Source organism: Nerophis lumbriciformis, linkage group LG02 (assembly GCF_033978685.3).
Source record: "Nerophis lumbriciformis linkage group LG02, RoL_Nlum_v2.1, whole genome shotgun sequence".
Classification (NCBI taxonomy): Eukaryota; Metazoa; Chordata; class Actinopteri; order Syngnathiformes; family Syngnathidae; genus Nerophis; species Nerophis lumbriciformis.
The window spans coordinates 54,467,075-54,479,594 of NC_084549.2; positions in this window are offsets into that span (position 1 = coordinate 54,467,075).

The following is a 12,520-nucleotide window of genomic DNA, read 5'->3' on the forward strand; positions in this document are numbered from 1 at the left end:
ACAATGCCAAGCCACGTGTTACAACAGCGTGGCTTCATAGTAAAAGAGTGCTGGTACTAGACTGGCCTGTCTGAAGTCCAGACCTGTCCCCCATTGAAAATGTGTGGCGCATTATGAAGTGTAATAATACCACAACGGAGACCGCGGACTGTTGAACAACTTAAGCTGTATATATTAAGCAAGAATGGGAAGTAATTCCGCCTGAAAAGCTTCAAAAATGGGTCTACTGCAACAATACAAAAAAAGCCTGTGAAATCTTGGAGGGACTGATAAAGGAGGAAAAGAATATACAAGGAAACGGCAACACTCGTTATGTTCACATGGACACATTTTAATCGGATTAAAAACCTAACTGAAATAAAAATGCTTCCTGTAACATGCCATTCGGAATATTCTGACCCGATCACACACGTTTGGATTAAAATTTCATTCCGATCACTATGGGTGGTTTATACCAAAAGTCACTGGGATTGTAACACATGAAAACACATCTCTCCAAATTCGGGTTAGAACCATCCTTACTGCACGTGTCGTTGACGTCAGCTATACTTTGTGGGGGAGGGAGACTAACATTTTAATAGCCTTGGAATGAAGCGATTGTCTTGCTGCTGTCCCCCCCCCCCCATTCAACATGTACAGAAGCAGCGTTACACGATATTGAGATTTTAAAACAAGACTAGCAAAAACAAAACTATTGGTCTGGAGTGTCATGTGTCGATGTAACAACAAAAGAAGGGACCCAGTTGTCGTCTTAACGAGCTGTTTTGTTCAGCTAATCCAAGTGCTAACACAGAAATGGTAAATGGGTTGTACCTGTATAGCGCTTTTCAACCTTTTTTTAAGGAACTCAAAGCGCTTTGACACTATTTCCACATTCACCCATTCACACGCACACATTCACACATTCACACACTGATGGCGTGAATGTGTGTGAATGTTGAAACATGGAGATGCGCTGCAACTTGAACATAACCACACCATACAAAGCACAGAACAGATTCATTTTAAAAAGAGAGGTAAAACAAAAGTAGTGAACAGAAGAGAGAAATGATGAATACTGTGATAACGTTGGACAAGCGAAAATGCACGCTACTGTTTTTTAGCAAGACTGTGAATTCACAGATGAGCAGAGGTGGGACCAAGTCATTGCTTTGCAAGTCACAAGTAAGTCTCAAGTCTTTGCCCTCAAGTCTCGAGTCAAGTCCCGAGTCAAGACAGGGCAAGTCCGAGTCAAGTCCAAAGTCAAGACTGGAAAGTCTCAAGTCAAGTCCCAAGTCCTGCATTTTGAGTTTCGAGTCCTTTCAAGTCATTTAACCACAGACTAATATGTTTACACAGATTGTGTATGCTTTTAAAACGCTGTATTTATTAATTAAAACAAGTGCATTTGAAATTGCAGGGAAAAAGATAGTGCTGACATTGCACTTCAAAATAGCACTATTAACCAGTCATTTTAAACATGTAACTCATTCCTTTACAGAATAAACACATTTGAAAAAAACAAGTGCAACTGTACTTATTTGCACAAAAGTGTTAACATTGTATTTCAATGGCATATTGCATTGTAACTAGTTCCACAGCAGTTTCTATCCTGTTCTTACCTTATCTCATTGATCTCATCTCATACTGTATGTGTGTTTATGTGTGCGTACACATGAAAAACATAACAAATATATGAACATAACAATGAACAGAGTTGTACTTTTTAGATGTCAGGACCCTATGCAATATGTACACATATTCTTAATATAGTATACATTTTAACTGACCTTTATTTGACTATGTTTGTCTTTTTGTAGGTGACTAAAATACGCGGTGCTGCTGACTGCCGTCTAACGTTACGTTACTGTGTGTGATAAATTGACTAACGTAACGTTACTGTGTGTGATACATTGACTAACGTAATGTTACTGTGTGTGATACATTGACTAACGTTACATTATGTATAGGTACCTCATGAAACCCTGCTTAAAAAAAAATCACTTGACAAAAAGTATGAATAAGGTAGCAAACTGCAGTGGACGCAACAGATTGCCGTGTTTGCAATGACGTTATAACCATAGACATGTTATAAGTAGACGCAACATTGGTTGCTGTGACGTGAGCAATTTGGCCGCCATCTTGAAGTGCTGATGAGGAGCCGGCGAGCAGCCTAAACTGACAGTTGAAAGGTAGAAAACAAAGATGGTGTTCAGCGTTTTCCTGCTCAAATGAGCGGACTGTTGAAAATAGGAATCGGGGGATTACCTTTCACAAGTAAGATTTAACATTAACGTACTATTGGTTGTATTTTATGAAAATAATATTACCAAAGAGTTGAGAAGGATCAAAGATCTTCAATATTTGTATGTGAAAATCACAAAGAAATCTTCTGGGGGAGGATGACGCCCCTACAGGGGTTTGGTTTACAAACTTTCAGCCCCACCTAAAACAAAATTCACCAGCCACTACTGATTATGATGCATTCTCATTTTAGGCAAAGTATAAGACAATACTTTCTTAACAGTATAATTGTAACCAGGAATCAGTCTTCAAGTAACAATATTCAAATACTAACATTGTTGGGTTAAACAGAATTTGGTTTTATTCTGAATCCAGTGAAACAGATTGGTGGTTTTAGCTGATATGAAGACTTTCAGGTGTTTATATATGTTTAAGTATTTGGCAGACGCTTTTATCCAAAGCGACTTACATAAAATAATACATATAAAACAATCACTGCAAACATTATCATTTAAGGGAAGAATGTAATAGAAAATATCAATACAAAGTGTAAAGACAGAATAAACTCTCTGCTGCTGAAGCAACAGAGATACAGTCTATAGGTCCCTAAAATATATAGATATCTAATGTATTCATACATTGTTTATGTAGGATACACGCATATGTATATATAACCTAATCATATTGTTTCTTCAACTTAAAAATAGCTTACCGTTTTTTTCCCCCTTCTCTGGGATTATATTCCCAGTTTTGATCTCGGACGTCTGGTCACTTATAGCGTATAAGAATATTATATTACTGTTAAGCAAACTATGAATAATAAAACACGCCAAAACATGTGTCTGTTACACACGTATGACAAAAAAGGGGGTGAAAATCAGTGGTATTCAGTGAGGTAAAATGAATTAAATGCGCTGACAGTTCATTGCTCCTGCCAAATGAATTGCACTGAGTGGAGCGGATCACCACTCCAAGATGGCGGCCCCGCGCCTCGTCTGCGCCAGTAGGCAGTAGCGCTCTATGCTGCGTCTACTTATAAGATGTCTATGGTTATAACATTAGCAGTGAGTTTGCAGCCTCACTGATTTAACTACACAGCAAATAAAAGTCACGTTACTTAGCCAATAAACGTTCTTACCTTCAAAACTTACCCTTCTTTGTGCAACTTCAAATGTCGAACGAAGTTGGAAGTTGTTGCGTCTCCGTCTGTAACATTCGAACTGCGTGATTTGCATACGGCAATTCGTTTTTTGTTGACCAAGTCGTAGTTTTTATACCCGAACGAAACCAACTTTAACATAATTGTTTATCACTGGCACGTTGTTGGACCAACTCTTGTTTATTGGTTGTCCTGCAATTTGATTGGATGAATGCTGTGTGATGAAAACAACGTAGTTCTAATTTGATTGGCTGTTGTACTGACAGCCCACCGGCTGACAGGAATAACACGCTGATAGACAGACGAAGAAAATGAGAAATACGGAGCGCTCCCAAATAACTTTTTAAGCTTTGGATTTTGGGGAAAGTGGCAAGTCATATCAAGTCATGTCAAGTAAAAAGGCTAAAGTCCAAGTGAAGTCACAAGTCATTGATGTTAAAGTCTAAGTCGAGTTGCAAGTCTCTTTACATTTTGTCAAGTCGAGTCTAAAGTCATCAAATTCATGACTCGAGTCTGACTCGAGTCCAAGTCATGTGACTCGAGTCCACACCTCTGCAGATGAGTATCATAAATAATGAATATATTAAAATAATGTTGGTTTAAGAGCAGGGCCGGCCCGTAGCATAGGCCGTATAGGCAAATGCTAAGGGCGCCGTCCATCAGGGGGCGCCACGCCAGTGCCACAAATGTTGGAGAGAAAAAAAAAAAAAAAAAAGTTGGTACTATTATTTCTAAATACAAAAAATAATCCCACGTTAATTAAAATGCAAAGTAAAGCCTATTTAATAGAAATATTATTTGTTACAACATTACGCCCCCCCTCTCCCCCCACACGGTGCGCCCCCTCCCTTCCCGTATCATGACTCTTTTTGGACGTCACCACATCAAAAAATCAACACAAGATGTCAAAACGGCCAAAACTGTCAGGTGCCCAGGGAAGAAAAAAGAGAAAAGAGGAGGAGGAGAAACGAGAAAAGACAGAGGTAGCAGGTAGGTAACGTTAGCCTACATGAAATTATTTGTCTGTTACAGAATGTGATAGTAGCTGGCTTTTTAGCATTAAGCTAATGAATGTTACATGATTCGGCAATTGCTAATCAATAAATAGCTAGTTTTGTTTTAACGTCGGGTTAATATTGTTGGAGGGGGCTAAATTGTTATGGAAAATAATAATGTAACGTTAGGTAATTACAGTACTCCCACCTTACATTCCTCAGGGACATTTGTATTAGATCTTTTAAGCAGGTGTTTTTTGTTTACATTGTTTTTGCCTTCTGGTTAACTAATGTTTGCCCTGCAGGTAATAGTCACTTTTCCACCCCTTTATATATTAGGTATAGTTGTAAGTAAAAAAAAAAAAAGGTCAAAGACAAAGCTATTCAGTTTCTTGTGAGTATATACACTTCACTGCCGATGTGGGGGGGCGCCACCTAAAATCTTGCCTAGGGCGCCAGATTGGTGAGGGCCGGGCCTGTTTAAGAGAGTAAAACGTGTTTATGAGAGTTATAAACAGTGTGGGGAAGGTTTGTAAGGAATTATAAGGACCTAAAATTTTGACGATATTCATATAAATCATAAAATAGATAAGAGTCTCTACTTGGTGGGAATTCAAGATGGTCTGGAACATTAATCACGCCACGGTTGGGGGAACATTGTTCAATCAACAGCTCAGAATTGTCCACTTGAGTGAAACTTCTCTAACACGCACCTTATACTTGCATGCACTCTGACATTATTCCCGGGCACATGGACTCAGGTGAAGAATAGGCCACACCTTGGCACTTTTATTCAGATCAGCTGCAATATTTCAAGTATTTTCTTGGGCTATGGGCCTTCTTTCAGTTTTCGTGCCAGCTCTGTAGTAAACAAACATGTTAGCCTTGGGTAAATATTGCTATTCACTGGGTATTGTATGGCAAAGACTCACACGTCACGGCATATCATAGGAAGCCTGTGCTGTATACTCAGGGCCGCTATGCCATAGGGGGTGACATCAGTGCAAATGCTGAGTAGACGCTATGATGGTCACGTGACATCACGTTGCATCATCACATGACCAGCATCGGGACCTCTCTCAGTTTAACATCAACTTGCCGAGGGACTGGAGCTTGGAATTTAGCCATTTGCTATAAGCTTACATATTTACATGTCAAAGGCCCAGTAATATGTATTGTCCCATTAAAGACATTTTATTTTTTTCTGTTTATTTTGTCAGAGTTACAGTATTTGAACAAAGAAAATAGTCATGTCTATACAACAGGAGCATTTAGGAGTATACTGCCAAACAGCCAGTCGAAGGTAATCTATATCAGTGTTTTTCAACCACTGTGCCGCGGCACACTAGTGTGCCGTGAGATATTGTCTGGTGTGCCGTGGGAAATTATGCAACTTCACCTAATTGGTCCAAAAAATATTTTTTGCAAATCAATAATTATATTAATGTGCCGCTGTTAGTGCAGTGTTTTTCAACCTTTTTTGGTATGTAAAAGGTATGTAATGCTTAAACCAAAAATGAACAAAAGGCAAGTCACACTAGGAAAAGGCACTGAAGCATAGGGATGGCTATGCAAAACAAAAGTAAAACTGAACTGGCGACAAAGTAAACAAAAACAGAATGCTGGACGACAGCAAAAACTTACAGCGTGTGGAGCGGAGACGGCATCCACAAAGTACATCCCGTACATGACATGACAATCAACAGTGTCCACACAAAGAAGGATAGCGTATGCACAACTTAAATAGTCTTGATTGCCAAAACAAAGCAGGTGCGGGCAATGGAACTCAAAGGAAGGCATGAAGCTGCTACAGGAGAACACCAACAAAACAGGAAAGGTCACCAAATTAACAGCGCAAGACAGAAACTAAAGCACTACACGCAGGAAACAACAACAAACTCAAAATAAGGCATGACAACCTGGTGGAGTTTCATTTTTTAACCTTTTCTGCCGGTGGTGTGCCTTCGTATTTTTTTTTATGAACAAAATGTGCCTTGGCTCAAAAAAGGTTGAAAAACACTGATCTATATGACAGCACTCTAGTGCAGGGCTGTCAAACTCATGACAAAAATCTACTCCCAAGTGGGCCGGACTGGTAAAATCACGGCACGATAAATTAAAAATAAAGACAACTTCAGATTGTTCTCTCCGTTTAAAAATAGAACAAGCACATTCTGAAAATGTACAAATTATAATGTTGTTGGGGTTTTTTTACACTTACATTTGCAGTTAATAGTATTCGATCTTTATTTGCCGTTATTTGTACTTTCTGAATAAATTATGTGATAATGTTCATCAGTCAACTCATTGGTGTTCATTTTCAATCTATCAAGATAAAAAAATAAAATCAAAATCAAATTACAGGATTTATGTAGTTTGTATACTCTAGCCTTTAAATAGACCCCCTTTTAGACCAGTTGATCTGCTGTTTCTTTTCTGCTCTGCGCACAGGTTCGGTGGCCACGGATGAAGCGCTGGCTGTCCAGGGTCGGGACCCCGAGTGGACCACTCGTCTGTGCATCGGTTGGGGACGTCTCTGCGCTGCTGACCCGTCTCCGCTCGGGATGGTCTCCTGTTGGCCCCACTATGGACTGGACTCTCACTATTACGTTAGATCCACTATGGACTAGACTCTCACAATATTATGCTAGATCCACTCGACGTCCATTGCACCGGTCGCTCAGGGGAGGAGAGGGTCCCCACATCTGCGGTCCCCTCCAAGGTTTCTCATTGTTATCCCATTGGGTTGAGTTTTTCCTTGCCCTGATGTGGGATCTGAGCCGAGGATGTCGTTGTGGCTTGTGCAGCCCTTTGAGACACTCGTGATTTAGGGCTATAGACTTAGACTTAGACTTAGACTTAAACAAACTTTAATGATCCACAAGGGACATTGTTTAACACAGTAGCTCAGTTACAATGATGGAAAGTGTAAGGATAGAAAGGACAATGCAGGTATAAATAGACTAATATAGCGATAAACAAATCTAACATATATACGAATATATACATAATATGTGTACAGAATAATATAGATACAGATATATTATATTATGTCTATAACATATATACAATATATACCAATGACCATGTACAATATTACAGTATATACAGTATATGTGACAGCAGCAGCATGAAATAGAGAGTAGATCCAGCAGAACATAGAAAAGACATTATATACATTATAAACAAAGAGAATTAGCTAACATGTCAAGTGTCAGGTAATAGGGAGATGTCATCTATTGCTGTATGGCGAGTGATTATACAACTGGATGGAGTGTGGAATGAAGGAGTTCTTGAATCGCACAGTGCGGGAAGGAAGTTGAATGAGCCTGTTGGAGTATGAGCTCCGCTGTCCCTCACTTGTCTGGTGGAGTGGGTGGGCAGGATTGTCCATGATAGCGAGCAGTTTGTCCAGTGTCTTCCTGTTCCTCACTGACACAAACGCCTCCAACTGAATGCCAATAGTTTGTCCGGCTTTCCGGATCAGTTTATCAATCCGGTTTGAGTCCCTTTTGCTGGTGCTGCACCCCCAACCAACCACTGCAAAGTACAGGGCACTGGCCACAACATACTGATAAAATATCTCCAACAGCTTGCTGCACACATTAAAGAACCTAAGCTTCCTCAGGAAAAAGAGTCTGCTCATGACCAGCTTTGCAGTCGTCCTTCCAGTCCAGTCTGCTGTTCAAGTGGACTCCCAGGTACTTGTACTGCCCCACTAGTGCCACCTCCCGGCCCTGGATCTTGATGGGCTCCACCGGGGTCACTCTCTTCCTGAAGTCGATGACCAGCTCCTTGGTCTTGTCCACATTAAGGACCAGATGGTTCGTCTGAGACCACTCCACAAAGTCAGCGATCAGTGTCCTGTACTCCAATTCCCGTCCCTCTCTGATACACCCAACTACAGCAGAGTTGTCAGAGTATTTCTGCAGGTGGCAGGACCTGGAACTGTACTGGAAGTCTGAGGTGTACAGGGTGAACAGGAAAGGAGACAGGACGGTCCCCTGTGGAGCACCTACACCACTGACCACAGTATCCGACAGGGAGCTCCCCAGTCGCACAAACTGGGGCCTGTCTATATAAGTAAACATTGATTGATTGAGTTTGCTAATTTTTCTCGATCATGGGGTTTATTTATTTTACGTATGTAGCATCATCTACAAAGATACAAAGAATTGCTATTGCGACATCAAGTGGACACATTTAGAACAGCGGTTTCTTTCATTCAAAAATTTTGGCTCATTTTTATACTTAGCAAACTTGGTTAAAACCTGGCCGTACGTATGACACCCCTGCTCTAGTGGTTTTAGAAATCTGCTGCCTCCAAGTTTTTTTTTTTACCTGAAGCTGAACCTGGGCCACTCTTCTGTCATTCCTGGGCCAGATTATGTTTGTTTCTTGTGTAGGCAAAGCAGGGACAACAACAACAAAATATCAACTCTTCCAACTGTTCCAACATCACAATTGTTGTCCTCCTGCATAGCTCGGACCTACTTTCTGTTCCCGTCTACAACGCTAAGACTTCTGGGTAATGTAGCATACAAACATTTACATCCTGGTTTACATGTATTTATATATGTATTTAACATGTATTTACCTAGAGTAAGACAATTAAGAACACATTTTCATTTGCAATGCTGACCTAGCAAAGAGGTAGCCTTTACATTTTAGAGATGTTGAAGTGTGATGATGATCTTTCATTGTCTCTGATTTACCAACAAAAATAAGAGCAGTAGATCACTCCTACAGCTCACACATGTTCTTGACGTGCAGATTAAAAAAATGGACAAATACTTTTAAAGCGAGCGTAAAACATCCACAGAGATTGTCTGCAACGTGTGGATGAAAGAGCAGACAATAAACAATAAGAACGCCTTTGGTGGTGTTCCTTTCTATAATTACAATATATTATTAGCCATAATGGAATAAAACAGTACAGTAATTTGACAATGAGCTCTGAGTGTCAGAGGTGTGCAGAGTATGGACAATTTGGTTTTAGACGATCCCCTAAATCAGGGGTCCCAAAAACTACGGATCTAGCCCACCAGTGTCCAAAATCTGACCCAAGCAGCAAGTCGCAAGCTAAAAAAAAAATTAAAAAATGTTGTATTATTATTTTAAATCCTTTTTAATCCATTTTCTACCGCTTGTTACTCATCATTTTGTCTAAAAATGCATTTTCCCATTGATAACGTGACATCACGCTCTGAATATATATATATATATATATATATATATATATATATATATATATATATATATATATATATATCCGGCCCCCGCCAATTTTTTTTTAACCCAATGCGGTCCCAGAGTCAAAAAGTTTGGGGACCCCTGCCCTATATGATTGGTCAAAAGCCCCTCAAGTGACAACAGGGTGCCATGTTGAGGACCAACTTTGAACTTTTTTTTTAATTTTAGAGTTGTTTTGCTGTGTAAATAGGCCTTGTAGTAGTGTGGGGATGCTCCACTCGCAAAAACTGTAACCGTAATGTAAAGTATGGTAAGCCAAAGTCTGTGCTACTTTTGTCGACAACATTGAATCTGTAAACTTTGCCAGCGTAGCGTTCTCCTCTGCTTCTTGTCAATGTAACTAGCATTCATGCTAGTATGTAGCTACCGGTAGCAGCCGTCACTACTCGCTGAGGATGGTGACTGCTGCTTGCGTTCACCTCAGAGTCTCTAAGACACAAATAAGTCCACAAGACACAAAAAAGTCTTCAATTTCTCCAGGAAAAGTGGCTAGATATGTTGCTAGTGGCTGTTTACAAAAAACGTCGCCAAGAGGATTGGCAACACGGTCGGCGCCATCCTCGAGTACGTGTTTCGCTTTAAGATGGTTGTGGAAGTCGCTTCCTAGCGGTCCCACTGACAGACACTTCACAGGAGCCAAACGTGCCGTTTTAACAAAGTTGTAATGATCAATTGCTTTAACAAAGTTCTCTCTCCAGCAGGACGCAACTTTCCAGCCACGTCCGTATCCTCTCACTCGCCCTGCTCCCGGCCGCTTACTGTTAAAGACAACAGATGGTTAGATTTACACGTACCACCTGTGAAATCCAATCACCTGCCAGCTGTGTCTCGCCGTCAGCACTGCCACGACCCTGTCTGATGGTGCTTTGTCCTCAGCACCATGGACAGAGGCGGTGACCTTTGCTCCTGCAGGCAGCGCTGACAACATCTCCCTCCACAATGGTATTTTAAACTTGATGTGCGCCGATGATAAAAACGTTTGTCGCTGCAATACCAACAAGTTAGCTTAGTGTTATCCAAAGTTTTGAAGCCAAATTGGCCGCCCCTCCTCGCAATCACAGACCGTGCAACAAATGCGCGCGTCTTCCGGGTAATAAAAAAACAAAACATGCCTCAAAACACTGCAACCTTTGCCGCAAGTTCCCGAAAACAAATTCAGGCATTTTAAGTCACAAGAGAGACTCAATAGTTAACTATCAACACTAATTAAAAAAAGGAAGGGGCCCGCTCCAAACTGTTCCCACAAGGTTGGGAGCATGGAATTGTCCAAAATGTTTTGGTATCCTGGCGCATTCAAAGTTCCTTTCACTGGAACTAAGGGGCCAAGACCAACTCCTGAAAAACAACCCCACACCATAATTCCTCCTCCACCAAATTTCACATTCGGCACAATGCAGTCCGAAATGTACCGTTCACCACCGCAACAGCAGGCAGTGGTTCTGTGTTTTGATTTACACCTGTTTTTGTAGTGAAGAAGCATATTTATATTTCTTTGGTACATGCAGTTAAGTTTTCTACACTGTAAGAAAACATGCGATCTGGGGACTCACAGAGGTCTCTTCTATTCTTTTGATGTTTCTTTTTTAATTATTTTAGGATTATTTTGAAAGAAAATAACATGTATTTCAGACCACTTATAATTAGGGTTGTACGGTATACCGATGTTAGTATAGTACCGCGATACTAATGAATCATATTCGGTACTATACCGCCTCTGAAAAGTACCGGTCCTTCTTTCGTTTTTTTAAAAATGTATAAACTACAAATATATATATAAACTCAGGAAAATATGTCCCTGGACACATGAGGACTTTGAATATGACCAGTGTATGATCCTGTAATGACTTGGTATCGGATTGATATCCAAATTTGTGGTATCATCCAAAACTAATGTAAAGTATCAAACAACAGAAGAATAAGTGATTATTACATTTTAACAGAAGTGTAGACAGAACATGGTAAAAGAGAAAGTACCCAGACATTAACAGTAAATAAACAAGTAGATTAATAATTAATTTTCTACCACTTGTCCTTAATAATTTTGACAAAATAATAGAATGGAAAATGACACTATATGTTACTGCATACGTCAGCAGCTAAATTAGGAACCTTTGTTTGCTTACTTACTAATAAAAGACAAGTTGTCTAGTATGTTCACTATTTTATTTAAGGACACACTTGCAATAAGAAACATATGTTTAATGTACCGTAAGATTTGTTGTTAAAATATAGCCAATAATGCAATTTTTTGTGGTCCCCTTTATTTAGAAAAGTACCAAAAAGTATCGAAATAATGGTATCGGGACAACACTGCTTACCAGTAATCCACCCGAAATCAGCTGGGATTGGCACTATCCTCCATGTGACCCGAAATAGGACATGGGCCATAGACATTGGATGGATTTATGAAGTAACATTAAAAAAAAAAGAAGAAAATGTGAGTCTTGTAATCTTTGATATTTATAATTGTTAAACCACTAATAATAAATGGAAGTTATTCCGTTTCACTGCCTGAAAAAGAGGTCCGAGAACACATTTAAAAGGATGGAGGGTATTAGAGTGTATTTATCATAAACTAAGTAAAGGCAGGGGTCCCTGAAAGCTTTTTAAACATTAAAAGAATGCTTGGAAAGCACGGAGGGCAACAGGTGCTGCAGGAGCTCTATATATAGTGGGCAAGACAACAACTGGGACCCCTTTGGAAAAATACCACAAGACTTAAACATTCTATTTATACATAAGTCATGCATCTGGCTTTTAACAATTACAGTTGCTGTGCAGTCAAATCAGAGTGATAAATTAGGCTGCATGCGTTTTGCTTTGTAAACAATTGTGGGTACGGAAATGGTATTTGGACAAGAGTTTGATTGATTCCTGTTAGTGGTGTCAC